The 27,547-nt window shown below is 34.8% G+C and overlaps 1 protein-coding gene across 4 annotated transcripts in view; it reads right to left on the bottom strand.

Moving 5' to 3' along the window:
- TENM1 (teneurin transmembrane protein 1) overlaps positions 1-27,547 on the bottom strand; it is an 839,058-nt gene that overhangs the window by 681,804 nt on the left and 129,707 nt on the right. For 3 of the 4 annotated variants that reach the window (XM_084789577.1, XM_084789578.1, XM_084789576.1), the window contains one exon: positions 7,910-7,939. The exons of the other annotated variant lie outside the window; for it this stretch is intronic. The gene's annotated coding sequence lies outside the window, so the exon portion shown is untranslated. The remainder of the gene's footprint in view (positions 1-7,909; positions 7,940-27,547) is intronic. 4 annotated transcript variants of the gene reach the window in all.

Genomic DNA, 27,547 nt, shown 5'->3' with positions numbered 1-27,547 from the left:
ATTTTCATTGCCTTCTCTGTCATCATCATTTGGTAATATTGAAAAGAGATAGAAGGAATACTTTTTACTAGTTTGTGAATTGCTTGTGTCTAGAAACTATTTCTATTGTCATATTTTAAAAGGGATTTTAAGAAGTAAAATTAATTTCATATATCGAAGACAAGAGCCTGAATACCTAAATCTAATACAATATATGAATCATACAGACTGGAAAAATGGAGCAAAGGTAGAAGCATTCTATTGAGAGAATCAGTAAACATGGGTGAGTAGCAATACTGCTAGAGTCAGTGATGTAATGACAGTTGTCAAACAAATCCTTGGGTAAATAACTAGGTAACCCATATTAGATATCTGTCTTTTCAGTAAAAGTTATTTTTAGACTTAAAGAATACCTAAGGCATCACCAATAATAAATTGAAAGCCAAGATTCATGAGGAATGAGTATTAAAAACATTTATATTTCCTGGCCCTTGGGAAAAATGTCTAAGAGTAATGACTTATCTTTACACTAAGAAGCCACTGGCATTAAATGTCAGTAGAGCTATAAGAGCTATGGTCTGAATGTGGCAATGGATTAGGTTATTCTCTTTTAAAACAGGATAAATAAGTTGGTTAGCAGAGGAAATGGGTAAATATATCTCATTTTGGTAGGCATCATATGAAGTCCTTCACAATATGTGTGTATGATCTTTCTCTCTCCCTCCCCCCTCCCTCCCTCCCTACTTCCCCCTTCTTCCCCTCCCTCCCTCCCTTTCTCCTCTCTCTCTCTCTCTCTCTCTCTCTCTCTCTCTCTCTCTCTCTCTCTCTCTCTCTCTCTCACACACACACACACACACACACACACATTACTTTGGAATATAAATCATTGAGCAATAATACCAAAGGAAGTCAAGAGTTTTAATCATTGTTTTCAGTTCAGAAAGATTAGCAGCTTTAGTTGTATATGTACGGTGATTCAGCAGAATGATGAAAATGAGGTGAGCACAACTCATATGACTGTAAAGGTCAGCTAGGAAAAGTACAAGACTGATACCTAGTTTTATACCAGCTTCCCCATAAATGCCTGTATTCATTGTCTGATTTTGTAACCCTCAACTTCAAAAAGTCATTAGGTCAAATACAATGCAATTAGAGGACAGTGACTTGGATAATTAAATGTACCTTGTTTGTATGCATTTCATGCCACTTGTCATGAAAGTGGTTTAGAGAACTCAAGTGACAGGAATAGGTGACTTCCAAATGTTTTTCTAAGCCAGAATTTCCACTTAAAAGTGAGCAAGCTGATAGAACGTAAGCGTTATAAGGGAGATAGTGTAAAAAAGGAAAATGCTTGAAACAACAAAATCAGGATTGTCATGATGTTAAGATATCTCAAATTGTCTGAGATTTCTTCACCAGTTCCATTTCCTACTGGCTTCTAGCCCAGAGTCCCTCTCAGCAAAAAGCATGATTCTGAGCAGAGCTACTTATGTTAATGAGCAAAAGCTGAGAATTAGTAACTGTTTTAAACTTCCTTCATTGTTAACGTCTTTACAGTCTCCGAAGAGGAGACTGCATAAGGGACATCATGCAACATTAGGAGGCTCACTGAACTGAGGGAATTTTAAGGTTATGTAAGAACGCTGTTACTTCCTTTACACTGGCTCTCAATGTTGTCATCTAAAAAAGGTAGCAGCAAATTAAGTGGTCAGAGGTCACTTTCAGACTGAAAATATATTGTAATTCTACCAATATTGTGGTGACCTTTGAAGACTATTTTGTGGTATTTTTTGATTGTTTTTGTTTGTTTGTTTGTTTGTTTTTGTTTTTCGAGACAGGGTTTCTCTGTATAGCCTTGGCTGTCCTAGACTTGCTTTGCAGACCAGGCTGGCCTCGAACTCACAGTGATTCGCCTGTCTCTGCCTCCCCAGTGCTGGGATTAAAGGCGTGCACCACCATGCCTGGCTGTGATATTTTCTTTTTTTTTCACCAGAGAAATTCAGCATTTTTTTTTGATGATTTTATACATGTATTTAATACATTCTTTACTCCCATCTTTTATTACATATCTTCAAAGTCTTTATCCCACATTCATGTCTTTTTGCTTTGCTCTTTGAGGCATTCTGTTTAACTAGGACCATCTGTGGGACCATTGGTTTGAGGTCCTGGTTTCTTTTTTTTTATTTTATTAATTTATTCATATTATGCTAAATCTGGATATTTTCTTAAGACAACTAGGAAAGGCACTGGAAATCAACTATTATTTCACATAGTCAATTAAACTAAATTAAGACTTTCCAAACTACATATTACATTCAGATAAGGTTGGGAATGCAGGCAAAATAGTGAGATTTCTACTGACTACAGAAGAGAATGCTGCTGGACACTGGGGTGAATTCCAGGTGAGATTTCATCAATTTACAATAATCCCTTTTCATTCTCACTTAAATTTACATATTTTTGTGAAAATTTGTCAGTTGTTTAAATATGAAGATGTTCAGTATAAAGGAAAATAAAAGACCCAAACATATATTGTTTGTAGATATAGGCTCAAGTATTTTATTTTTATGATAAAGAAAAGACAGCTCAGATCATGAATGTTTCTTTTTCAGCATATGAAAATGGTAGTTTACCAAGGTACTTGAGCCATATTAACCTCTCGATCTTACACTACACTGCAGAAAAGAGTTGACTCTTCTTAGAATCTAAGTAAAGCCATTTTGGGAAAGAATCCAACTCTATCAAACATTTAATGACAAGAGTAGCTTCCCAAATATTTTAGACCATTTATTCCCAAAGTAATATTAGTGTTCTCCTAATTTGACTTTGTTGTATTGCAAATTTCTAGCTGAAAGAAATTTTATCAGACAGTCCAAGGGCAAGAATTCAAAATGTTGTTTGTTGACAGAAGAGGGGTCTATTATTAATGTAGTCAAGTATTTTTCCTATTCTTCTCTATTTAAAAGGTATTATTATCTTATTTAAACATTTTCAGTTAGTCCTTTGTCTCACTTTTGCAGGCCTCTAGTAACTAATGTTCATTCTTCAAAAGCAATGTTCTTTCAAAGAGAATTGGTAAGGCAGAACAAAGTTTTGTCATGGTAGGACTGTGGCTTTCATGCCTAAGTTTGAAACTGTTTTCCTAAGTAGATACTTCTGTTTTTTGTTTTGTTTGTTTTAGCAGAGACTTCTGTTTTCAAACATTTATCTAGAGAAAATTACTTCTAGCTCCTGTCTAAACCTTTATACTCCCCTAGTTTTTCTCCCCATTCTTTGTCTAGAGAATAAAGGTTGGCTTTGAAATAGCCTTCAATTTTCTAAAATTTCAGTGAAAAGTTGGTTTAGAATTGACCTGCAGTGTTTTGAAAGAAACATGTTCAAAACAAGAGTAATAACTAATATACACTGAAGCACATATGATTTTAAGTAAACACTTATTTGTATTGTTGAACAAAGAAATGCAAAGTCATAACAAGCCAGAGACTTAGAAATAATAAAAACTGTTATTATGATTCACTGGGAATTAAAAATTGCCCTGGAAGAAGCCAGCTAAAATAAAAAGAGGTGATGATGTGACAATTTTAGGAGTTACCATTTTTGATGAATTATGCTATATCAGTTGCCATAAGATATTTTAATTTGATCTTCTCTATGACTCTCTTTTTGGTTGATATAGAAAACATTCAGAAAGCTAATTATTAAATAGAAGGGAACAAAACCAGCAAAAATATTTAAGATTTTTTTTATCCTGGAATGTTAAAGACTAAGAAGAAAGGTATATGAAGGAATCAGGTATTACCTCAGGAATCTGATGAATGGAGTCAATAAACAATAAAATTAAAATGTATAAGTAAGTTAAATATAGGTGTGCCATTTGGGGAATAATGGTGAGCATGGCTATCTTCCAGGTAAGTTAAACTTAAGGGAAAAAAAGGTAATAAGCTTAGTAATAAGTTTATATTACACGTGAGAAAAATATATAGTGCCTAAATCTGATAACATAAACTTTTTAATAGAAACATTGGCTGGAATCTAGAGCATTAAACATATTAGGGATGTGAAGAAAAAAATCTGGTGAAGATTTGTAAAACAAGAAAATATTAGATTTGGATTTTGACGCCATTTTCCATGAAAGTTCCTTTTCTCATAAGGAAAAACAGGGTATTGCAGAGGATAGAAAGCATTAGCAAAGACATGAAGATAAGAAACATAAATGACTTATTAATGAGATAATATTACAACATCCTCCATGCAAGCAATAAGAAGGATCAAAGTGTAACGGGAGGCAAGGCAGTTATGCAATAGAAAAAATGTAAATGCTGGTTTTATTTCCTTTGATGATGAAATGAGATGAGAGCCATACCCAAGCTTTACTAATACATGTCTTGGGCTGAGCCCTTTTGATTTTCTCTAACTATCCCTAGGCCTAGTCCTGGAAGCTTCTAGTGTCTCTACAATCAAATCTTCTACAAGCCCAGACCTTGAATGTTTCAGCTTCTAGCATCTATCTGCTAACTTAGGCCTAGAATGTTTACAGACTCAGAGATTTACTGCCAAATCAAGCCACTCTTTTTAGTTCTTTCTGGACTCTGGCTGGCTAGTTCAATTCAGTTGTTCTGACTTAAAACTCCTCTCCAAGCTGACCAATCCCAGCTGGCTTCTCATTGATTCTTATTGAACTGCTTTGCTTAGAAAAACTGCTTCACAACTCCACGAACTCCACTGCAGGAACTTAACTTGCACTCAACTGTACTGTACTTCCAGACTATTGTACTGTCTAAACAAACTCTCTTTTCTTTCTGCACTGCTCGTAAGTAGCTTCTTTTTCCTATCTGTTCTCATGAGAGTTGGTGTATCCTATCTCTGACTCATTCTGTCAAATCTTGGTTTGTCACTTTGTCTGTCCCTCAATTGGAAGTCATTGTTTGGAATTAAAGGTGTATACTAAAGCTGTGTCAGCATACCAGCAAGAAGCATTAATGTTGTGTCATGTCTATGTTTCTGCCAGAGGGATTAAAGATGTGCATTAAGAGTGTGTCTGTATTTCAACAGGATCACACAGACCTAGTTCTTTGGATGTGATTCCTTGCCAGAATAGTCATGTTTCTGGATTAAAATCTTGTAAACAATAATCAAAACTAACTTTTTTAGTAGGAGAGTTATTTTAATATTTACCCCATTTTCTGAAAGACATGTCTATTTTAATATAGACATCATTTCCTCTTATTAAAGACATCAAAGGCTAACATACTGAAATGTGTTAGATGTATCGGCTTGATTAGTGATGGATTTGATGTTCTTCTGAATAAAGGCTAACAGAGATGGACAGGCATGGAATAGCTACTTCAGAACGTCCCCATCCTTTTCTCATTGTCTAATATAACATTTCCATATATGTTACAAAACAGTATGAATATCTGTAAAAGGAGAGTATTTAGAGAAGGCAAATATTTGATTCCATTTTAAGCTGGAAATTCTAGTCCATCTTCCATACAAAGCTCATCACATACGTATATCTTCTCTTCAGCATTTTTCTTCATGATAAACGTTTCAACTTTAATTCACTCTTTTGCACACTACATGATCTCTCTTCTTTTGTTTGCTTGATTCCTTCTGGATACCATCATGGAGTCAGTCTATGTTTCCAACAAAAACTTCCTATGCTAATTTGAACAGACTACTTTTCCCCCTAAAGCAGTCAGTTCTGTCTTTTACTAATTAGGATTTTATGTACAGTAAAACTTTAATTAAATGAAGCTCAACTAATGAAACATTTAATTTCATGTTCTGTACTCAAACATTTATGAGAAAAAGGAGCCTGATAAGTAAGCAAGCAGATATCTAGGATTTATTAAAAGAGAAACAATTTCATCTCTCAAGAAATGATGTGCTATCATAAGGATTCATCCTAGTGTCCAACTTTACATTCACAATAGTAATGGATTTCAGCATAAATAATATGAGACTCTGAGAAAGTAATACAAATACTAAAGTAAAACACAATTATCTTTCCTAAACTGTGCTCAAGAAGATAATTAAATGGACTACAGTTTTATAATACATTTCAACTACAAAGACTGAAATAAAAGATAAACTTGTTACTTTATTTTAAAGTGCCGTAATTAGCAGTCTCCTCTACATATTATAGTTAATTAAGAAGTTTTCATGTTACAAATATTTGTTTATCACTGTTATAATGTGAAGAAAAAATGGTTCATCTTTATCTCTATAACTATCACTGATATGTTATCTAAGTGTTTATTAATAATTTTGAGTAAATTAATACACAAACAGTTACTACCGCTAAGCAGCTGCAGGAGACTAGACTTTTCATGTTAAAAATGTTGCTAGTGCTATATTTATATATTGTTTTTGAGCAATGTAAATGAGATACAAAATTATAACTGATACACATATTCTGTGAATATCTTATTAAGCCATCGAAGACTAAAATGTATCTTAAAAGTCATCAAAAACTACCCAATTTTATGTTTTGTTTTTGTTTTTGTTTTTACTTTTGGTTTTCAAGACAGGGTTTCTATGTGTAGCTTTGGCTGTCCTAGACTTTGTAGACCAGACTGGCCTCAAAATCACAGAGATCCACCTGCCTCTGCTTCTTTGAGTGCTGGAATTACGGAATTGTGCCACTACGCCTGGCTCCAATTTTATACTAATTTTAAGGTTAAATGTACAATGGAATTATTGGGTTTCCTTGCTATGAATGTGGAAGTTTTTTTAAAGAACAAGCTGTCTCCACAATTTGCAAGCAAGAAATAAACAAGTTTGTGCTGAAACCAAACAGCACTCAGAAATGGCTTTCCCTTTCCACATTTTCTTCTGTTTTATTGGGAGTGTATCTTGCGTATTTATTTTATATCATTGTTACTCTAAAATCAATCTGATGATGTTTTAAGAGACAATAAAAGCCAGAAATATATAGCATAGATTTATCTATCAGTGACAACATTGCAAGAAGAGCCATTTACTATAATTTGTCAGTAATTTATAAGAGTACTAGTTGGAAGCCAGGACATCAGGATTTTCTTTGTGTTATCAAACAAATAACTCTACATTTTAAAGGAAATATAATTCTTGGTAAGTTAATTGATCACTCAGGGACTATCATCAAGCAAGGTTTGAGGGACGTGATGAACAGGAACTCTTCAGAAGTTTCAGGGAAGAAATTATAAGGCAATATTGGACCCTTCAGGTCTAAGAGGATTTGTCACTACTCCCACATGCTACATCATATTTTGTATTTAAATTCCTTGAATGCTATGTCATGTGCATATAATATTAACATCACTTAATGTACTTTTATTGTTAAAGTGGTGGTGATAGACATTTGCCTTACAACATTAAGAAATTGGATGCTGAGGCAGGTGGATCATTGTGAGTATAAGGGTTTCCTGGGCTACAAAATGATGCCTTGCCTCAAAATAACTGAAACAAAGAAGATCACCTTTTAAAAGCAACTTTAAAATTATCAGTCTCAAGTAATAATGCATAAAATTGGTCCTAGACTTCCCTCCATACACAATGATATACATGGTAAGAACACAACAGCAAGAATTCAGGGGCCACTAGCCAAAAAAGAGCAGCAAATATTTTAAATTACACTTTGTGTACCACATTGCATCACAAAAGGAAAGGATCAGAAATGTGTAGTGTCCTATTAATCCTCTAAGCCCTTTATAATTTCTGTTTGTTATAGAAGTAATGTTTACCAGAAAGAAATTTAGCAATTTGTGAAAATATTGAGAATAACAATAAGGGAAAAATACATCCCTATCCCACCCTGCGTCCATTTTAGTTTGTTAGCTGTAGTGCTGATGGTGTTTAGAGAAATGGGATAAATTGAGGAAGAAGAGATTAAAGGCATTCTAAAGCTTAATGAATGAATAATCAACTAAAAATATCACATACTTACTTTGCTGTAATGGCCAATCATAAAATGTACCTGTAAAAATAAAAATGCAATTTCAATTTCCTTGTTCTTTTATGTTTACATTATCAAAAATGAGAGCAATTTTAAAATTTTATATCTGAAAGGTCAGCTAAGAAAAAAATGGGCTTTTACAATTTTATTGTGACTATTTCTTTACTCTTATAAATGTGATTAAAACATAAATTAGGAGTGATATGTGGTATTTTTCATTTCTGTATCTTAACTGTCAATACTGATATTTTTCCATGGCATTGTAAGTATGTGGGTAAGAAAATGATCATTCTCAAAATAAATCATTGCATGCTAGTAGGCAGGAAGCTCTAATGTCTGCCAAGGTTCCTGTCCAGTTTATCACTTCAAGGTCTACCTAGTGCATTTTTGCTTCATTAATCAATGGTTGAGCACTTAACAAGTTTCTTCCCAGTAAGGGTAAATCACTCTCACACCCCATCATTGCAGGGCCGAGCTGGAACAGATTATTGCCATGAGAGATTACTGGCATGCTTGACAAATGAGCCTATAATGCATCATTCTTTCCCTGTCAGGTAAAATTTAGTGGAATTAGGATTGACATCAAAGGCATTTCTGAAAAGGTCATGATCTTAGCACATCATTTAGATCAAGCATTGTAAGGATTTGTTTCAAGATAGGTAGGGAATCTTTATAATTCTAGACTACTTGGATAAGACATTCAGAGGTCCTCTGCACCCCAGTACATCACTGAATTTGTTGAAGAGCTAGACGACAATAATGTTGACAGGGTGGCTTGCTTAAATAACTTACAAGATTCGAAGGCAACTTAGTGCTTATATGATACCATGAGTAGTTTAAGAAAAGATCAGCAACTGGATCATCATTTATTTTACATACATGGATTCACAATACTACCTTTACCCTACATAATCTTAGCATGGTCATTTTAAATGGAAACTTTTCTTGCTCAGCTACCTGCCACATCACACCAAATAAAAGATACCACAATATTCTATGTCATTCCCAAATTGGCCTCTGATGTGTAGTGTTTTCAATTTGACAGGATTTGGAATGATCTAGAAGGTAAGCCTCCATATAGACTTGTGGGTGATTATTTAACCCCTCTTCATGATTTTAATGAATTATATTAAGTTTATGAGACAGAAAGATCATTCTAAGAGTAGGCAGTACCATTTCCTAGGCTGGGATCCTAGATTACAAAAAAACCAAAAGTTAACTGAGTACAAGTATTCATCATTCTGCTTCCTGATTGTGGATACTATCTGATTAGTTGCTTCAAATTCTTGTCCCATTGACTTCCTCCATGATGGATTATAACTTTGGAATATGAGTCACAGTCAACTTTTTAAAGGTTTCTTTTGTGATAGAATTTTATTAGAATAACAGGAGAAGAAATCAAGCTTTACAATGGCTTGTTGCAGCACTAGACAGCTATGGCCAGGTCAGCCCAGTTCTTAGCACCAGTCGTGTATACCCCACTGCTCTTTATCATTGGTGCCTGTTATCATATGAACCTTTTCATTTTTTTTCTCATCAATCCATGGTATTTGTAACCCATATTCTACCAGTCTTTTTCAGAAGCCTGTTCTGATTTTCAATTGTTTCCAATTTCTCACATTCCAATAGTACAGATTCTGTATAGTAGTTGCTCTATTTATCAGACTTATTTCATGCTCCACTTCAGTATTAATATTATTTCTCTGTTCTTCCTTGTTTTTTCATATTTCCTCACAATCTAAGATCAACCTAGTTCACCACATCCTTCTAAAGGACAAGTTTGTTTAGAAGACATTTACTGATTTCTTCTAAAATAATCAAAGATATCATTTATAGTATAGTCCTATAAAATTATCATCATACAGCATTTGTTACTTATTTTCCAATAATATAATTTTTATTTCTTTCTTGTTTATTGTTTATTTTTTCTATTTTTATGTACATTTATCATATTACATATATATGCAATGAACTACATAGAGCAATAAGAACTATGAAACAATCAGGAATTATATAAACATCATATTAATAATGTTTTGGCTATTAATATTTGGTCTACCTTGACGAAACCATCTTCCTATCTTGGCATGTATAAAATTCTGAATGTAAATCAATATCTATCATATCTCATCTCAGCTCAATTATACAATGTTTACTTCCAGTACTTAGAAAGTGACAGTGCAGGCTACTTAGGATAATTAATACAAGTTCATTGTTAGTTGATCAAATCATGGTAATGTCAGTTATTGGTCTATTTTTGTTACAAGAATATACATCCTAGCTGTAACAGATAGATATTCTATAGGTAGATATGTCTTCAAAACCTCAGTGACCTAAAGAATATGCCATTTAAAGATGTTTTTGTCATCAGTTAATAAATGGGACCTCATGAGGCTGAGAAGCTTCTGTAAGGCAGGAGACACTGTCAAGAGAACAAAGCGACAGCCTACAGACTGGGAAAAGATCTTCACCAACCCTACATATGACAAAGTTCTAATATCCAAAATATATAAAGAACTCAAGAAATTAAACACCACCAAACCAAATAACCCAATTGAGAAATGGGGCTTGGAACTAAACAGAGAATTCTCAACAGAGGAATATCAAATGGCTGAGAAACACTTAAAGAAATGCTCAACCTCCTTAATCATCAGGGAAATGCAAATCAAAACAACTCTGAGATTCCATCTTACACCCATCAGAATGGCTAAGATCAAAAATTCAAGCAACACCACATGCTGACGAGGATGTGGGGAGAAAGGAACACTCCTTCATTGCTGGTGGGAATGCAAACTAGTACAACCACTTTGGAAATCTATCTGGTGCTGTCTCAGAAAAATGGGAATAGGGCTTCCTCAAGACCCAGCTATTCCACTCCTTGGAATATACCCAGAAGATGCTCCAGCACACAACAAGAAAATTTGCTCAACCATGTTCATAGCAGCCTTATTCATAATAGCCAGATCATGGAAACAGCCTGAGTGTCCATCAGTAGAAGAATGGATAAAGAAACTGTGGTACATTTACACGATGGAATACTACTCAGCTATTAAAAACAAGGAATTCCCGAAATTTATGGACAAATGGATTGAGCTAGAAATGATCATAATGAGTGAGTTAACCCAGAAGCAGAAAGACTCAAATGGTATAATCTCACTTATATGTGCATATTAGCCCAAGGGGCATGTCCCATGAAAGCCTTCACTCACCAGGAAACTGGGACAGAGGAGAGGACATCCCATTGAGACTCTGGATGAGAGAAGCATGGAAGAATAGCAAAGTAGAAGGATCCAGAGGGTCCTAGAAACCTACAAGTAGAACATTATGGTAGGCAGATTTGGGCCCAGGGGTCCCACTCAAACTAAGGCACCAGCCAAGGACAATACAGGCGGTAAACCTTAAGCCCCTACCCAGATCTAGCCAATGGTCAGAACACTCTCCACAGTTGAGTGGAGAGTGGGATATGACTTTCACACGTACTCTGGTGCCTCACCTTTGACCATGTCCCCTGGAGGGGGAGACCTGGTGGCACTCAGAGGAAGGACAGCAGGTTGCCAAGAAGAGACTTGATACCCTATGAGCATATACAGGGGGAGGAAATCCCCCTCAGGAACAGTCATAGGGGAGGGGAATAAGGGGAAAATGGGAGGGAGGGAAGAATGGGAGGATACAAGGGATGGGATAACTATTGAGATGTAACAAGAATAAATTAATAAAAAAAGATTATTTGACATTAAGAAAGATTAACTCCTTGTAACACCTAGCTTATCTCAAAGAAGATGATGATCATCTCTTTATGTAGATGGCTTCAAATGCAGCAAAGCAGCCACTGGCATTTGTCACTTTTAATTCCAGCATGGTTTATTTACTTATTAACTTGATAAAACCTAGAATCACTTGGTAGTGAAGTCTCAATGAGAGACTGTGTAGATTAGGTTGGCTGTGGGCTTGTTTTGTAAAGCATCTCATTAAATGGTTTAATTGAAACAGGAAAAGCCACCCTGTATCCTGACAGCACTGTTTCATAGGCTAGAACTATACTGGAATGGAGCAAGTGAGTTGAGCCCAAGCAATCAGACCAGCTGCTTCACTTCCTGAAGCCTTGAGTTTGCTGCTATGATGGGCTATAACCTGGAACTCTAAAATATAGCAAGTATTTTCTCCCTTAAGTTGTTTATGTCAGAGTATTTTTAACAACACAAAAGGAAACTAAGAAAAAAATCATTATATATTTTCCCTTACCTTTTGTTTTTATTTAAATTTCAGAAAGTCCCCTTCCCATTCCTGCTTCAAAACGTTTCCATATACTCTCCCTGCTCTTCTTCAAATTCATGTACAATTTTTCATTAATTGTTATTGCAAGCAAACACTCACACATGTATGTATATATATTTCTAAATATAACATGTTAATTAAATATAAACACAAATTAAACATGTGTGTTTTTAGAGCTGACCATTTGGTACTGGATAAGCATTGGGTTTGTTCTTGAGTTATAATTGACATTGGGAAAGTTTACTCACTTGAAATCTATAATTTAATTACAGTTTACATAATTTGTTGAATTGTTCTATAATCAGCACAAATCAATTTTGGAACATTTGTGCCACTCAAGAAACATCCCTTTGCTCATTTGCATAACTTCCTATCCTTGACTTCACTGCAGGCAACACCAATCTAGTTCCTATATGCACAGATCCTTTTTTCCTCCACAACATTTCACATCAATAGGATCATAACATGTCTATAGCATCTAGAGTTGTTATTTAGCATAATGTTTTGAAGAATTATTATTTACCTGGAGGAAAACCAACTTCAAATATTTGATTATGTGTTGAAGGACTGTTGCACACATTATTACATTATTTTGGGAAATGCAGGAATGTGGGTCATAGGAGGTAGATCCTAGCTGGAGAAAGTTAGGGGATGACATGTCTTTGGTAGTTATATCTCATGTTTGTCTGTCCTTCCTGCTTCCTTTCTAGTATGTAGCTCTATTCCCCAACACATCTCTAACATAATGCACTACCAAGGCCCAGGAATAAACGAGACTGTGAACTAAAACACATCTTTCTTTCCATTAAATTATGTTGCAGGTAATTGTCATAGAAAGAAAAAAATAATAACAGATGTTTTAGGTATTAGAGATAATAGTGTTATAAAATATTTGGACACAAGTTTTGGTACAAATATATGCTTTTATTGCACATATATATGTACTTGATTAAATCATTTTTTCACATGGTAAATTTTTGTTGAAATTTTTTTCTTATCAAAACAGCATATGTTGGAAATATCAGTTTTTACAATTAAATTTATTCTCCTTGACACCATCTTTTACAGTATTTCCATATCCCCATGCCGTCAGTATTCTTTAAAGTCTTAGTTCTGTAAGAACATGCTGAGAATCTAATTTGATTTCTGCTAAAAATTTTTCATTTGCCACATGACCATTAAGTTCCTTGTCTACACCTTATTCTTTAAAAATAAATATCTGCTAGAGAAACAATTCCAATCTGGCAGAATGTATGAGGCCCCTGGGCATGATATCCAGAAATACATAACCAGGCTTAGCACACCTGTAATCTCATGACGTGGGAGTTCAAGGCATGTTAAGAAGTCCATGGTTGCCCTTTGCTATATAAGAATGAGCCACAGCAAGGGTCAACCCCCATTTCTTCCCAGGAGCCTCCCCCACCCCAGGTCTCCAGCTTGTCCCAGAGATGCCCCAACACCAATTTCCCTTCATATTTCAGCCCTCTGACTCCCATTCCCATTCTCTTCACACATGATTCCCATGCTCCCGGCCCCTTCTCCACCAACTCTCTTACCCACTTCCCTCTCTCCCTCACTTCTGATGTCTATGATATCTCTTTTAATTTCCTCTTCTTGGTGGGATTCAAGTATCCTTCACTTAGCCCTGCTTGTTAGTTAGTTTCACTGGGTTTGTGGATTGTAGCATGGTTATCCTGCATTATGTGGCTAATATCATTTTATGAGTGAGTGCATACCATGTGTGTCCTTCTGGGTCTGCATTACCTCACTGAGGATGGTCCTTTCTAGTTCCATCCATTTGACTGCAAATTCTGTGATTTCCTTGTTTTTAATGGATGAGTAGTATTCCATTGTGTTAATGTACCACTTTTAAAAAAAAAATTTACTCTTTGGTTGAAGGACATCTAGGTTGTTCCCAGTTTGTGATTACTGTGAATAAAGCTGCTATGAACATGGTTGAACACATGTCCTTTTGGTATAGTGGAGTGTCTTTTGAGTATATGCCAAGGACTGGTATATCTGGGTAAAGCTATCCTCAATTTTCTGAAGAAGTGCTAGAACGATTTTAAAAGTGGCTGTCCAAGTTTGCACCCCCACCAGCAATGGAGTAATGTGTCCCTTGGTCCACATCCTTGCCAGCATGTACTGTTACTTGAGTTTTTGATCTTAGACATTCTGGAATATGTAAGGTAGAATCTCAGAGTCATTTTGATTTCCATTTCCCTGATGATTAATGACATTGAACATTTATTTAAGTGCTTCTTGGCCATTTGAGATTGCTTTGTTGAAAATTCTGTTTAGCTCTGTACTCCCATTTTTAATTGGGTTATTTGTTTTCTTGGTGTTTAAATTCTTGAGTTCTTTGTATATTTTGGATATTAGCCCTCTATCAGATATAGGATTCGTGAAGAGCCTTTCCCAATGTAGCCTGGACTTCTAGTGGAATGAGGGCAAAACTAGCTCACCTACAAAACAATCCACTCAAAATTTGTCTTGCTTACAAGATGTGCAGAGATAAAGGTGGAACATAAATTGATGGAATGGCCAACCAATGACTGGCCCAACTTGAAGCCAATCCTATGGGAGAGGCCCAACCCCTGACACTATTACTGCTACTCTGCTATCCTTTCACACAGGTACCTATCACATCTGTCATCTGAGAGGCTTCATGCAGCAGATAATGGAAACAGATGAAAAGACCCACAGCCAAACATTAGGTAGGACTCTCTATGGTTGAGTTGGGGAGGTATTGAGGGAGCTGGAGGGCTTAAGGACACCACAAGAAGACCTACATAGTCCTGGGCCTATGGGGGCTCATAGAAGCTGAACCACCCACCAAAGAACATGCCCAGAACTTTCCTAGGATATTTAAATATAGGAAGCTGTTGGACTGTTTGGTTTTAAAGTGAGTTTCCAAACAATTGGACCAGGGGCTGTCTTTGATTTGGACTCTTTTGCCTCCCTCTGGATCCCATTTCCTTAGTAGGTAGGGCTGCCTTGTCTTGTCTCAGTGAAAGAAGAGGCACTTAGTCCTGATATAACTTAATGTGCCAGGGTGGGTTGGTAGAAGGGGTTGAGGGGTCATGTGGGAAGTAGGTTAGAGGGAGGGACTTAGAGGAGAGGAGGGAGTGGGGTGTAAAATGAACAAGCAAATTAATGGAAAAATAATTTGAAGCCAGCCTGGAACATAAGAAATATATGTATCCTTATTCTAAAACTAGACTGTATGCTATTGGAAATTAATGACTATATCAAATATATTTAATTTCAGTCCCAAAATATACTGCAGAGAGCGTGTAATTATTTTTTTAAGAACATTACTTATTATGACTATCCTAAACTCATAATAAGGGTTTGTATGTTTAATCTTTTTTTTTTACTGTATTAGTAACTCTTTGCTTTTTAAACATATACATTTATTTTATTACACATGAATAAAACAAACTACATACAACAGGGAGAACCATGAGACAATGATGAGTTATATAAATGTTACATTCATAGGGTTTTGCCTATTTGTATTTGTCAAACTTGAAATAAACATCTTTCCTGTCTTGTTGGATCTAAATTTCTGAATGAAATTCAATATCTATCATATCTAATCTCTATTAATTTAAATAATTTATCTTAATCTAAAAATATCTTATCCCCTAGCTAACTAAACTCAATTGTAAAACTAAACTATCTGGTCTTCAACCCCTCAGAGACTTGAGAGGAAATGAAACTTAAATGCCAGAGTGAAGTGGTAGTGCAGGTTGGCAGATTTCAAAATGAAAGAATGACTGAGACAGTTTACTTCTTGAACAGTCACTCATCACTCTCTATAATGTTGGAGCCTCATCTTTAGCCCTCTAGCCCAATATCTCTGCCCGATTTATTCTCGAGGCAGGAACTATTGAGGCCTTGCTTATCCTGTCTTGGCAGAGTTCAGCTATTGACTCTTCATGTTTCTAAGCTTGCTCATTTCTAGGCAGAATTCTGTCTGTGGCAGAAATGGGGACATTTTCCCCAGTGGCTAGTTTGCCACATTTGAAACCAGCTCCATAAGGAGGTTCTTTGACACTCATCATCTTCTTTGAGGTAGGCTGGGTGCTATCAGGAGTTAACTTGTCGTATTGTCAAAGAATTTTTAGAATAATAAAAACATCTTTAAATGCCATATTCTGTGAATCTCTGAGGCTTTTGAAGACCTTATTTAACTATTTTACATTATATATCTATAGAATCATAGCTATCTGTTAGACTTAGGATATATATTCTTGTGCTAAATCAGACTAGTATTTGACATGACCATGATTTGCATCAATATACAAAATTCTATACCAATGATATAGAGATAACCTTTTTGTGAGTAACATTAAGGCATTGAGTTAAGTAGTAGTTTCAATCACCTACCTTTTGTTCTATCTTCCCTCTATATTTCTATATCCCCCTTTCTTTCTACTCTGCTTCTATCTCCTTACCTACAAATGAAAGATAAAGGAAAAGGGAGACATCCCTGAGTTCAGGCTAGTTTTCTCTCTGAATAAGACCAATAATAACTTATAACCACTTCCTGATTAAAATAAACATTTGTAGACCCAGAGAGCAAACAGAAGCCTACATAACCCCCCCTTAGAAGGAATGGGACACTGTTCAGTACTAGAAATTGAAAGTCAATCAAGATCTACAATAAGATCACCCCATAACAACGTGTCCTTTATTTGGAATTGTTCCAGAAATATGTATCTGGATTTTATTTTCTAATTCTTTAGATATTCATTTATGCCTAAATTTTAGAATTTTCCTATACATATTAAGATAAATGTAGTAGACCTACTTTTTCCAGACTGATTAAAACTGTTTATTGAGGGCAAATGTTGTGTGTTTTTACTGTGGATACTGTTGACAAACACATTAACAAATAAGTACATTTTGGTTATACACTTCTTCCAGTATTTGAATTACCATAGAGTCTTTTGAAGTGAGGTATTCTTGTTCTAGGAGAGGGCTTTAGTTTATGTGCAGAGGCTGTTAATATTGTCTTATGTGTCTTTGGAAATACTGTTGTCTAGTCTAGGCTTTTCTTTTCTGCAATATAGACAAGGTTGGCAGAAGAAAATATCAATTTTGTTATTTGCTCCTTAATTATTTTCTTATTGTGCTTACTGTGAGGCCTCAGATGTTCATTTATTATATTGAACATTCAGTCATTTTGTGCAGATGTCATAATATGTCTACTAAGGACTCTTACTATCTTCCTGAATACTTTTTAGTAACCCGATATGTGTACAATAGTTCTGTCGTCTTTGTCATATCATAATACTTAAAAAATGTGTAAGTACTCTTTATGTCTAGATGCTTCCTTCATAGTACAATCTGTGGGCATAAGTTCTCTGCTTTGGATATACCCTATATCTGCAATTCTAGTTCATTAAGTGTATACTTTATTTTCTGCTAAGCATTTTATTCTTTAGACTCATGAACATTAAATACTGTCATATTTCAATAGCAAAGGAGGATTTTCTCCATTCAACTAATAGGAGAAATGATCAGGAAATAATTAAAAATTGGAAATGCTCCATAATTTTCACCCAGAAAGTCTATTTAAACAGTTATTTTATTTTTAAATAGCATTTTAACTTATATAAAGTCTTAAAACTATCTAAAGTAGTATGTTTATTTCAATTAGGTAAAGTTTATACAATTAATAATAGATCCTGTTACCATGAAATCATAACTGAGTTTTTAGCTTCAAGCATTGATATTTTTCAGGAATTAATCCTTTAGTTCTAATGTTTCATTAACAGATCTTTATGTGAATGCAATTATTTGGATGAGAATATTGAAAACATTTCTTATTTGCAAATGACACTTGAATTGGAAGAAAAGAGAAGTATGAAGGAACTGTAATCAAAAAGTAAAGGACAGAATATGATTCAGATGACTGAATCAATATCAGACAAAATATTTTCTCCTCTGCAAGAATACTTGAGCTAAGTATGTTCTCAGATTCCCTATCCTCATACTATCTCTGCCTTTAGGCATAAGTAACATCCCATCCAACAGATGCTACATAGGAGCAGTAAAACATACAAATGATAAAGGATGGGTTAAATCTCTTGATTATTTTTACCTTGGCAAATATGCTCTGTTTTCAATATTCTTCAGGATATTATTAGTGGTTTAATCGTGTGCCAATTCTATGCCCATAAATCACCTCTAGTAATGCTGTTTGTGTTCAGGGGTCTCATTATAGTACATCTGGACTTGAACCAGAGGTATTGATCATTTTCTTTGTGTTCTGGATGAGTGCTTGAGAGTAGTACTTACTAATTAAAATGTGATAGCTAGCCTAAATATAGAAACAGATGGAGAAAGACAATGTTTTCATATTTGGATTACTCTCACTGAATGGAATGTCGTAAATGTATTATTGTAACTCATACCAATGACGGAAATGAGGGGGCGAACCTGGAGCAGAATGACAGAGGATGCATCCAGAGTTACCTTGGTGGTGACTAAGGCATTTGAAACAGATGATCAACTGTTGATTCTGGAGGAAGAAAAAGCAGTGTGACAGAGAAATGGCAGAAGAGGAAGTCTTTTACAAAGAAGTTTCAGATGTACACATAGTATCCAATCCATCTGTCTAAACAGAGTTTTTGAATTCTGAATTGTTCCATAGCTAAGAAGAATGAGAACTGTAATGTGACCTAAATAAGTTGTTTTAAGTAGGAATCTCATTTCAGCATTTATAAACTAGCTAAAACAAAGGCAATATTTTTTAATCAGTGAGTCATCAGGCCGATTATTTAATAAAATGCTGAAACTTGTAACTAAACTCTTCGAATTTCAGTTGCTTAGTTCATAATTATTGGGAAGAATTCCAGGGATTGTACAGAGTATTTAATATGGTAAAACAGATACTTAATAAACAGGGGTTACTATAATTAGAATTAATTATTTAGTGAGAAAATATGCCCTTTTCATTCACCATCCTCATTACCTACTGCTTATTTGTAGGAATCTGTTTTACTTGTAATATTTGGCAAATAGTACAGAAATTATAGATAATTAAAATGCACAGAAAATAAATGTATTTGTCCCATACTTAAAATGTATTAGTATTGTGCCCAAGGATATGCCATGGGCATTGACAGGAAATAGTTTACCATATAATGTTAATAAGTTAGCCAATGTGTTCTAAATGCTTAGTAAGTGGTTGTACCTATGACTGAGACAATTCTGGCTGGTTTATGTGTTTAACATATTCAATACCCAAAGTATTAGTAGGAGACATTATTTTTTCCATTTTGCTGATGAATAAACTAACACTATGTCCTTAAAAGTAATGTTCAATGTTACAAAATAAGTGTCAACATAAGCATTGAAGTTTGTCTCTAAGACCTACACTCTTAAAACACCTTACTATATTGCTTCTCATATGACTCAATCAATCAGTCAAATACAGACAAAATGCTGAACATGCTGCAGTTGGAATACTAAATGAGCTTATCAAGAAAGTGTGAATAAAATAGATAATAAATTCATCCAAAATAACAAATTAAAGTCTGTGTTTCATTCATATAAAGGGGATTACAGTGAAAAATCAAAGGAGAAATAGATGAATTTATTAACACCTCCAATAGCATCTGAATACAGTGTTTACATCTCCACTTATCAAAGTCTTAAGAAAGAACAGTTTTTGCAACATAATATGCTGATGATATTAAAGCAATATATTTGAAAGCCACATTTTTATCTCGGGACTCATAATAAAAATCTATCTGTATATTACATATATTTTGATAAACAATACAAAACGTATATTGAATTATTTTACCATGCTCAAATTTCATTTCTAATGGTTACTTATACTGTACCACCAACATTTCAGAGATAAACTTTTTGTTGTGAGAATAATTTCTTGAATACATTATTTCTCCATTGTACTCTCCATTCAAATAGGCTACAATAAAATCCCATTATGTCATTTTCATGGGATGCAGGAAAGAAAACATCATAAAGAGCAAATGATAAAAACAAGATGTATTGCTCATTGGAGACTTTCCCCAGAAGCTCTCTTTGTTGTATACAGCTGCACATTCACATCTGTTTCAGGACAATATTGAAAGAATCATGTATTTGTTATATTACTGCTTTTAAAATCCACCTACCTATTGTCAAATATTATGTTTATACAGGATGCAATTTTGACAATTGCTTGTGGTTGAAATGAAAAGCAAAGGTCATTACGACTATCTCATCTCACATATTTGAAACTCAGATGACTGAATGCCCTAGATCTGTTGATTTCTAATGTTTTCCAGAAAGGTCTCTAGCATTGTACTAGTCAAAGTTAACGTCATAAAAGGAGTATTCATATCAGCATCATGTAGGAATTCAGAATCCAAAATCCTACCTAAGACCTAGAGAATCAGACTCTGAATGATAAGAAGATCCCCCGTGATTCTTTTGCTTGTTAAAGTTGGCAAAGAACTGCTCTAGTAATGACAAGATACTGGCTAAAGTAATCCTTTTATTTTTCTCTTTGACCAGTGAGAGGGATATAGAAAAAGACCTTCACCAATAAACCACAAACAAGAATAAGCTGGCGTTAACAAAATATGCAAAAATCAGAAGCTATGTAGTTACAAAGCATAGAATGACTATTAGGCATTTAGTGCCATGCATTATAACTTTTGTGATCCACACCACTTACTTATGTGCTTCATTTGCCCTATTTATTTTATATGTAACTCAAGAGAAAACATGGTGTTTAAAGAGATCTGTACTAGCTCAGCCAGGAAAAAACCCTCTAAACTTGACTAACATCAGAACCATTATTATTAAAAGCTATTATATAATTAGTTGATTTATACCAGGCATCTCGTTAGGAACTGGTTATACTTTGTCACCTCATTCTACAAGAAGGAAAGCAAAGACTCAAAATGTACAAATCACCTAATACATATAGGTAAAATATTAGAAATATGCTCATGGGTGCATGTGTGTGCATAACCATATGTTTTCTTTCTAGGCTTTTTAATCTGCCATTACCGTATCTGTCCTGGGAACTCTATTTGCCTGGTAGGCTTAAATTTTTCTCTTCAAGTTTTCATTTTGCTTGTATGAACCCAGAGGTCATTACCCTACTGCTAAACGTATCCATGCTTCTTGTTTTCTTTACCCATGATTATTTTATCTAGTCTTTTGGCTGAAGAACATACTGGCTTACAACTTACTTAGTAATTATTGTGTTTGTACTATTATTATTTATAAAACCCAACTGTTTAAACTGTCTTTCTTTGCTACACTTTTGTCCTGATTCTCTTATCCATAAGTAATTCACAGGTGAGAGATTTATTCATATAATTCTCCACTGTGTGTAGGGCTCCTTGAAAATCCCAAGCATACCATAAGCACTCAAAATACTTTTTGGAAAAAAAATGAAACTTGGCAATAGAATCTTTTATGGAATATTGATTTTTGGGGTGGGGCTTCTTTTCCATCTATGCTCATTGTCCAGATTATTTCATCTTTTAAAAATGTTATTTTACAATTTTATTACAAAAATATAATATACTTTAACAAAATTATCTCCTGTTGTTTTGATCTCACATCTAAACCCTTCTTCTCAATAACTTAACTAGTAAGCATACTTCTCAAATTATAAATTTAGTTCTGATAATGTCTTAAATTCCATGCCCATGGATACATAGCTACCCTAAATGTTTCAACTCGTATAATGTAGATATGAAAAATGCTATCATTACTTACCCAGGTAGTGAAACCCAAATGTTTAGTTCATTCTCCTACTCTGCTTTATCACTTTTCCCAATTCAGAAAGTTATGTTGAGTTTACTTTCAAGATGAATTCTGAATCTACTCACTCTCCTCGTAGTCACTTCTACCTTCCTCTTCCATAAGACCATCAGATAGCATATAGTCTTTGGCAAGGACCCTTTAATTGTCCTATTTTAATTCATGTTTCTGTAAAATATCTTTTAGTCTACATGTTGGAGTAATCTTTCTAAAGCATAAATCATATCATTTGACTTCTCTTCAAGAAAGTGTCTGGTGGCATTTCATTCTAAATAAATGTCCTATACATACTTCCTTCCCTCCTGGAAAGGAATGGCTCTTATAGTTCTTATTTTGCTATCATATATCCATACCAGCTCATTGTCTGTTCTGATACTCCATATTTAGTGTCACTCCAGGCAATGATCACTTATTAATCATTCTTGAAGTTCTTCCTTCTTAGAGTTTATCAGGCTGGCTCTTGTCCTTTATTTTTGTTACCTCACCAGAGAGAAGGCACAAAAACCCCAACACATAAGCAGTGCTAAGAAGATAGTTCATGTTCAAATATGGGGCACCAGAGTTTGTGTGAAAGTCAGATCTCCTTCTCCACTCAACAGTGGAGAATGTCCTGTCCATCGGCTAGTCTGGGTAGGGGTTCGAGGTTTACTGCCTATATTTTCCTTGTCCCTTAGATGAAGATGCCTGGTGGCACTCAGAGGAAGGACAATAGGTCACCAAGGAGAGACTTGATACCCTATGAGCATATACAGGGGGAGGAGGTCCCCCTCAGACACAGACATAAGGGAGGGGAGTAGAGGGGAAGTGGGAGGAAGGGAGGAATGGGAGGATACAAGAGATGGGCTAACAACCGAGATGTAATATGAATAAATAAAAAAAAAGAAAAAAAAAGAAGATAGTTCATAGCACTAAATACCTTCAGAAAGAACTTATAGAGATCTCATAATAGCAACTTAAAAGCACACCTGAAAACTCTAGAACAAAAAGAAGAAAGCACACCAAAGAGGAGTAGAAGACAAAAAATAATCAATTTCAGGGTGAAAATCAATAACTTAGAAATAGAACAATACAAAGAATCAAAGAAAATAAAAGCTAGTATTTGAGAAGATCAACAAAACAGACAAACATTCAGACAAACTAACTGAAAAACACAGAGAGATGATATTCAAATTAACAAAAGAGGGGCATAACAAAAGACAGAGGAAATCAAAAAATCATTACATCTTACCTCAAAAGCCTGTACTAAAGAAAAATGAAAAATACAAACAAATTGGGTGATTTTCTTGATAGGTACCATTTACCAATATTAAATTAGGATCAGGTAAACAATCTAAATAGACCTACATTCATTAACAAAATATTCATAATGACAAAAGAGTCATTAAAAGTCTCTTTGACAACAAAACAGGTTAACTCCTGTCAACACCCAGCCCACCTCAAAGAAGATGATGACCAATCAAGAACCTCTGTATGCAGATGGCTTCAATTGCCACACACAAAAAAAATCCATTGGGCAAAGTATCCTCAAACTCTAACAAAGCAGGGTAAGCAAGTACACAATAGTTCCTACCTCACAAATATATCTATCAAATATATTGGGGTAGCAGGCTGAAAATGATGCTCCAACGTTTTGGGTGCCCGTTCAGACAACAAAAACTGTCATTGCTTTTTTCATTTTTTAAGTTGCTAACCTGTACTTCCGGCTTACTCAGGTAATTAAGTTTTATTCCTTCGCAAGTCTCTGATGGGGTTGAAGACCAGATAGTTTAGTCTTACAACTAAGCTTAATTTTTATGGGTTAAGATGTTTTTAGGTCTAGATAGATGATTTAAGATGATAAAGATGATACTGATATACATTCAGAATTTTAGACTCACCAAGATAGGAAAGATATTTTCTTTAAGATTGCCAAATTCAAATGGCCAAAATACTATGAGAGTAACATTTATATAATTCCTGATTGTTTATTGGTTCTTCTTGTTGTGTGTAGTTTTTTATTTATGTGTAATAATATAAATGTATATGTTAAAAAAGTCTCCCAACCGCTCCCCTCAAAACCAAAAAACAAAAACAAAACAAAAAAACCCACAAAAAACAAAAACACCTGTGGGCATGATAGTTTTAGTGCAGCGTTCTACCAGACTTTCAAAGAAGAGCTAATACCAATACTCTTCAAACCATTTCATAAAATTAGAAAGAGAAGAAACATTGCCAAATTAATTTTATGAGTCCAAAGTCACCCTGATACCTAAGTTACACAGAGACTCAGCAAAGAGAATTTAGATGAATATTGCTTATGCAAAGTAAAGCAATAATACTCAGTAAATACTTGGAAACCAAATCCAAGGACGTATAAAAAACATCATCCACCATGATCAAGTAGGCTTCATCCAAAGGATGTAGGGATGGTTCAACATATGAAAATCCTTCTGTGTGATAAATCATATAAATAAACTGAAGAAAAATATATGATCATGATCATCTCATTAGATGCTAAAAAGGCCTTTGAACAATTCCATGTTAAAAGTCTTGGAGAGAACAAGGATACAAAATGCATACCTAAACATAATAAAGGCACAATATAGCAAGCCAATAACCAACAACAAATTAAATGCAGAGAAACTTAAAGCAATTCCATTAAATCAAGGACAAGACAAGGCTTTGCACTCTCTATACCTATTCAATATATTACCAGAAGTTATAGTTAGAGCCATAAGGAAAACTAAAGGAGATCAAGGGGGTACAAATTTGTAAGGAAGAAGTCAAAGTACTGCTATTAGCAGATGACATATTAGTATATATAAGTGAATCCCCAAATTCTACCAGAGAACTCCTGGAAATGATAAACATCTTCAGCAAAATGTCTGTATACAAAAATAACTTTTAAAAATCAGTAACATTCTTGTATACAAATGATAAATGGGCTCAGAATGAAATTAGGAAAAAACGCTATTCACAGTAGCCACAAATAATATAAAATATCTTGGGATAACTTTAACTAAGCAAGTGAAAGACCTCTATGACTAGAAGTCCATGTCTCTGAAGAAAGTAAAAGTGGCCATCTTATTAAAGCAGATTCAATGCAATTCTCATCAAAATTCCAACACAACTCTTTATAGACTTTGAAAGAGCAATTCTCAACTTCATATGAAAAATAATAATAATTAAAAAAACATAATAGCTAAAACAGTCCTGTACAGTAACATTGCTTCTCGAGTTATAACCATCCCTAATTTCAACCTGTACTACAGAGCAATAGTAATAAAAACTACACAGTATTGGTATAAAAACAGACAGGTTTATCAATGGAATCAAGTCAAAAATCAAGAAATAAACCTACCCTATGGATACTTGATTTGTGACAAAGAAACCAAAAGAGTACAATGGAAAAAATCCTCAAAAAAAGGTGCTGAATTCTATAAGACAGCCTACGCAATCCAGTAAACACAATTCCTCCGTAGACTCTGCCCCTAGGTCCCTGCCTTGTTTGAACTATTGCCTTAGCTTCCATCAAATGACTCTGATATTTTGGCAAAAAACCCTTTCCTCCTCAAGTTGCTTTGGTCATTGTGTTTCACCACAGCAATAGAAGTCATAACTAAGATACTTGTCCTGAATTATCTCAATTACACCCAATGAGAAGAATTAGGCACAGTACCTGGTAGTGATGGAGTATTTCTAACAGACATTTGTGTTTGCAAATACTTAAAGAAGCACTTGTATAAATGACATGCTTGTATGATACCAAACAGTGAAAGTGCCATATTGTTCATGAAAATAAATAGTGCTGATCTAACTGGATGTTTGCATGTAGAAGAATACCAATAGGTCCGTATTTAAGACCCTGCCCAAAAATCAAGTCCAAGTGTATCAAAGGCCTCAATATAAAACAGGATACACTAATTTTAATAGAAAAGAAAGTAGGGAATATCCTTAAATGGATTGGTACAGAAGTTACCTTCTTGAGTAGTACAGCAACAGCTTAGGCAGTAAAACCAACAATTAATTAATGGGACCTCCTGAATGTGAAAAGCTTATCTAAGGCAAAGAACACCATCAAGAGACCAAAACAGCAGCCAACAGATTTGGAAAAGATCTTCACCAACCCTGCATCTGACAGAGGGCTAATATCCAAAATATATAAAGAACTCAAGAAATTAATCACCAACAAAATGAATGACCCAATTAAAAATGGGGTCTTGAGATAAACAGAATTCTAATTAGAAGAATTTCTTATTCTAAATTTTAATATATTCATATTATATCCCAATTGTAGCCCCCTCCATCATATCCTCCTAGTCTCACTCTCCCTCCTCCAGTGCTCTTCCTCCCCCTCTCCTGGTCTTCAGAAAGGGGGACTGCTCGATCCCTATCATAGGATGACAGTCTACCAAGTCTCAACTGGACTGCCTGCATCCTCTTTCTCTGTGGCCTGGCAAGGGCAGCCTGCCAGAAGAAAGTGATCAACAAATGTGCACCAGAGTCCATGTCAGAGGTAGGCCCTACTCCCCATATTATTAACTACATCTGGGCATGGGGTCTAGTTACTCACCATGCATGGTTGTTGGTTGGTTCATTAGTCTCTGCAGGCGCCTCACTATAGGCCTAGATTTGTTGATTCCATTGGTTTACTTGTAGAGCTCCTGTCACCTCCAGGTTCTTCTAGCTCCTAATTTTTGCATAATACTTCCTGTGCTCCATTCCAAAGTTTCACTGTGAGTCTCAGTATCTGCTTTGATCCCCCGCTGGGCGGAGTCTTTCAGAGGACTTCTATGGTAAACTGCAGTCCTGTTATTTCTCTTCAACTGCTTCTGGTGTCTATTCTTTTGGTCCTTCTGAATGAGAATTAAGCATTCTCCCTAGGGTCCTTCTTGCTACTCAGCTTCTTTATGTCTGTGTATTGTAGAGTGGTTATCCTGTATTATGTGGCTAATATCCACTTATAAGTCAGTATATATTATGTGTGTCTTTCTAGATTTAGTTTACCTCACTCAGGGTGATCTTTTCTATTTCCATCCATTTACCTGCAAATTTCTTTTTTTAAATGAGAAAATATATTTATTTTTCATTGGTTTAGAGGCTGGGAAGGCTAAAATCAAAGTACAGGCAGATGGCATTGAAGTCCTTAGTATAAGATCAGATGAGTTTATCACTTTGACCTAGAAATAGACCCAATACCACAGTAGAAGAGGATAATGGGGAAAACCTACTCATATAACAAGCCAGGGAGTAAAGATGAAAAGGCCAGAGTCCTATAGGGCCCTTAAAATATCCCCTCAATGACCTAAGGACACCTACTAGGTCCTACCTTGTACAGTTTCCACTACCCTGTACATTTACATATACATTTATATTATTACACATATATACAATAAATTACCGACAGCAAGAAGAACCACAAAACAATCAGGAATTATATAAATGTTATATTCATTGTGTTTTGGGTATTTGTATTTGTCAACCTTGAAGAAAATATCTTTTCTATCTTGGTGTGTCTAAAATTCTAAATGTAAATCAATATTTATCATATCTCATCTTTGTCAACTT

Source organism: Acomys minous (genome assembly GCF_964271855.1).
Source record: "Acomys minous genome assembly, chromosome: 7".
Lineage (NCBI taxonomy): Eukaryota > Metazoa > Chordata > Mammalia > Rodentia > Muridae > Acomys > Acomys minous.
This window is presented reverse-complemented; position numbering and strand designations above follow the sequence as displayed.